A 4,516-nucleotide genomic window follows, 5' to 3' on the forward strand; every position below is an offset into this window, starting at 1 on the left:
GATTTACACCCTCGGAAACCCTGTACAGGGTCGCTATGGGTCGGAACCGACTCGATGGCACTTAACAACAACAACAACAACAACAATATATATATAAAGAGTTAACTACTACAATTTGATTAACTTGATTTATACTTATGAATGCAGTAGGTCAAAAGAGAGAATGAATGTTTACAGAGAGCATCATTGCCACTCCCTCGTTAAACAGGGTTCACATTGGCTACCCAAAATGGGGGCTGCAAAGGCAAGAAGTGACTGGCTTACAAGTTTTCAAGAGGGAGCCTAGTTTCAGAGGGTACAGGGGCAGGTAGAATCACCACTGATATGTTTTCAACCTGTCTAGATGGGGCTGGTGAAAGGAGATGGGGATAAGATTCTTGTGGTTCAATAGTGAATAATTGCTATCTGGACTGACTGTGAGTGTTGGAAATTTAAAGGTAGATGTTTTGTAATAAAAAGAGGGGAGTGTTTGATTTTGCAATCTGGGAGCGAAGGGCCCTGGGACCATCTAGGGAGAAGAGTGGATGCGGGTCACTATCCAGAGAACCAGTCACATCAGAGATTGTGGCAAAAATGATGATATGAAGAGATGGAGTGGCTGTGGACTCTGGACTCAGGGATGTAGAGGGGCTCTGTGCTGACAGCTGTGTGGAAGGCTTTTAGAGTATACCATTTGGTTGTTTGATAATGCATGAGGGGATTGTCATCATTGCAGTGCAGTGAAATATAGGATTAATGTAAAGCTGATGTTCTCCCATGTAAATTATCAGTAAATTCACTATAAAAACTTAAACAAACAAACAAAAAAGAACAAATTCAGAGTATCTGGGAGGTCAGTCTATGGTCAAACCAATTACAATGTGAAAGAACATAAAAATATACGAACAAATATCAAGATGGTGATTACAGGATAAAATAAATTGCTTTACATGGAAGAAAAAGTTGATAGAATTTGGGGTAACCTCAAAGAAAATTAATACTTCACAACATACTGAAAAAATGAAAATAAAAGAAGAATATGGTGGTAGTGGTGATGTGCCATGGAGTTGGTTCCGAGGTTGTATTATCTTTATGGGAGCAGCAAGCCTCATATTTCTCCCATGGAACAACTGGTAGTTTTGAACTGCTGACCTTGCGGTTCACAGACCAATTCATAACTATTATGCTAACAGAGCTCTTTAACATGGAAACATTAAAACTATGAATAAACTGACAAGAAGGAACACAAAGAACATGAGCTCAGCACAGGAAGGCATGCAGAAAAAAAGGCACAAGCAGTATCACAAAAAAGAACCCAAACACGATGGCAATAATTAATTCATACTTATCGATAATTTCCCAGAATGTCAATGAATTAAATGAAGCAGTTAAGAAACAGAGAGTGACAGAATGGATAAGAAAACAAGATCCTTCAATGTGCTGTCTTCAAGAGATACATCTTAAACACAAAGACAAAAATTGATTAAAAGTTAAAGGATGGAAAAATATATACATTCCAAAGCTAATTGTAAACCAAAATAATCAGGAGGGGCAATACTAATCTCTGATAAAATATACTTTTTGTAGAAAACCAGTATAAGAGATTAAGAAGGACATTATCTCATGATTAAAAAGCCTTGTCTTTTCAATGACCACCTAAAGTGCATATATGGGTCTATTTTCAGTCAGCAAGAAGACGAATGAAGTGAATGGAAGGCATTTGGAAATCATTAGTCCAATGGACTAATATAGTTTCAGAGACCAGAAGTAGTAACTAGTGCCCAGTTACCAATGACAGCTCTGAATGGCTGGCATTAAAAGTTTCATGATATAGTTGGAGAAAATGTGGAATAAAATTCTAAATTATAAAAAAAGACCAATCTTTCTGGTTGAATAAAGACTGGAGATACTGGTGTCCTTAGGCAAGTTTTATGACTGAAATGGAACTTAAGCTTGTGATTCAAATCTCAGCTAAAGAGTACTGGCGTGGCACTGTGGGTTAATGTGCCAGACTGCAAAACCATTTGAATTGCAAGGTTAGCAATTCAAGCTCACCAGCTTCTCCTCAGAAACCCTATACAGCGTTGCTATGGGTTGGAATCGTCTCAACAGCACTTAGCAACAACAATAGGTAATTAATAACACTAGAGATGTAAAGGTGAGATCAAGAGTACTATTTTTTCAAGCACAATGTTTATAAGGCAAAAAAGGGTAGGAAAGAAGTAGGATTTGAAGTAGGAGACAGGGAGGAAGTAGACTAAGTGATATTGTATTTTGGGGATTGTAATCAATGACAAAAGAAAAATGTGAATGGAATGGTAAATTGATTTACTCAGTAAACTATAATTTAGTTCAAAACTAAAGCTAATAAAAACAAATAGAATTAGGAACTACAACTGCAAATGTCCACTAATAACTGGACTGTGGAATATACAATGAATGATTCAAATAAAATAGAAAAATGTCAAAAATAAATGGAATGCTTAAATTGATATTCTAGGCACAAGTAAACTGGAATGGGGAATTGTTGACCATTTTTCATTCAAATCCATTTGCTGTCTGTGATTGAAATGACAAATTGAAGAAGAAGAGCATCACATTCAGCATTCAAAACCACATTTCCTGATGTAACCTCAAGTATAATGCTAGGAGTGATAAGTTATTATATATATGTTTCCAAGTAAGAGTAGTTAATATTACTGCTACTGAAATTTGCACAGCAATCCTGAAAGTCAAAGATAAATGGAAATTTTAACAAACTGTTTTACAGTCTAAAATTGATCAAATATGTGGTCAGGATTTGTGATAATTCTTTGTGATTAGAGTTCAAAAGTTGGTAAGAAAGAATAACTGTAAAATACAATGTTTGTGATAGAAAAGATACCAGATATTGCATGTAGAATTTTGCATGATCAATGACTTATTCATGGGAATTATTTTTTTCATCACATAATACAAGGACTAGACGTCATTGTGTGCAATACACAGGAATGAAAAAAATTTCACAAGGCATTAAGTCACAGGATTGCGGTAAATCTAGTTTATTCTTCCAATCGAATATGTTTTCCATGAATTTCGACCCTGGGTGTCACCTACTCTAGTTAAAGCACTGTACTGACCCGCATCAGAGTGGTCTACAGTGGTCATGTACTGAAGAAAACGAAGTTGAACACATGCCTGAAATAACTGGTTTTCACATCTCCATCTATGTGAAAACTTCCACAGGCAGTTGCCCACACTCAATCTATGCAGAATCGCCAAAAAGAGCACTAATTTCCATTTAGAAATGATCAGCATGCAAGCTGAGAACTTGAGAGTAAATTACTTTGAGAGACCAAGACAGGGAAGGCAGTGTGAGCACAGGCAATGAGCTACCCTGCAAAGAGTTCTCTGGCCTGCAGAGGGCACTAAGAAACTATTGAAAATATGGAGCAGTATAGGGAGTTTAGTAGCAGTTTCCTGAAGTCCAGTGAGTATCCTCTTAGGGATAAGCAGGAAATACTCTTTTTTTGTGTGTTAAGTTTTATAACTAAAACTGTTCTTCTGGTGCTTCCCACAAGTTCGCCAACCCTCATTAAGGTTTAAATTTTCATGTCAACTTTAGATGACAAAAAAGGGGAATGATTGTCCAAAAGTTACACTGTATTACCTAAAGTATATGGGAAGCATCAACTGTAATGAGAAGTTTGGGAGAACTTATATTTAAATGGAATTTTCACATTTACCCATAAAGAATACCAGTGTACCATCAAGTATTTTCTTTATTTGTGAGTTTGAAATAAATTCTTGAGATAATCTATTGCCTTTCTCCATATTCAAGGGCCCGTTATTTCCACACACAACTACTGTGAAACCTCATTTAATAAGATGTGGGATTATAATAAATAATTTAGTAAAGTCTTTTTTTCTGCAGGCCATATCTAAATCTCAATGTGGTGAATTGACTGAGTGGCTCAAGCATAAGAATGTGAGGTTTGCACAGGACCCAATAGTGTTTTGATCTCTTGTACCTAGGGTTACTGAGTTGGTGCTGTCTTGATGACAGGTAGAACAACAAAAAGATAATTTCACTTTAACAACCCAACTGAAATGCAGTGGTGTCATATCCAGAGATAAAACCTTAATTTGTTACCACTAAGTCTTAGTTATTCCTGGCTTCAGATCTAATAAGAAATGACACAAAGAGAAACATGGTTATTCTGCTTCACTGTGTTCCTCAGTGTGAGTGGTGTCACACACCCAGAGTTTCAGGATGTGGTAGAGGATCCAGGTTCTCAATTTGCACATGAATAATCAAAACCCCATGATTTGCATCTTTAGTATTCCTCACTTGTCTGGTTGTGTGTCTTGGAAATCATCAAAAAATTAAAATTTTCCTCAAATCGGTCCCAGACCTAAGTCTTAAATATTCTGCCTCATAAATATGTAAATAATCTGAAGTTCACTACATCAGATAAGGATATATCTGCGTTCCTAGAGCCCAACCAACAACCATACCACTCTCCATTAGATGTTCTGGGATAACAGCTGTCTAACC

This window comes from Chrysochloris asiatica, unplaced genomic scaffold (assembly GCF_000296735.1).
Source record: "Chrysochloris asiatica unplaced genomic scaffold, ChrAsi1.0 scaffold00260, whole genome shotgun sequence".
Classification (NCBI taxonomy): domain Eukaryota; kingdom Metazoa; phylum Chordata; class Mammalia; order Afrosoricida; family Chrysochloridae; genus Chrysochloris; species Chrysochloris asiatica.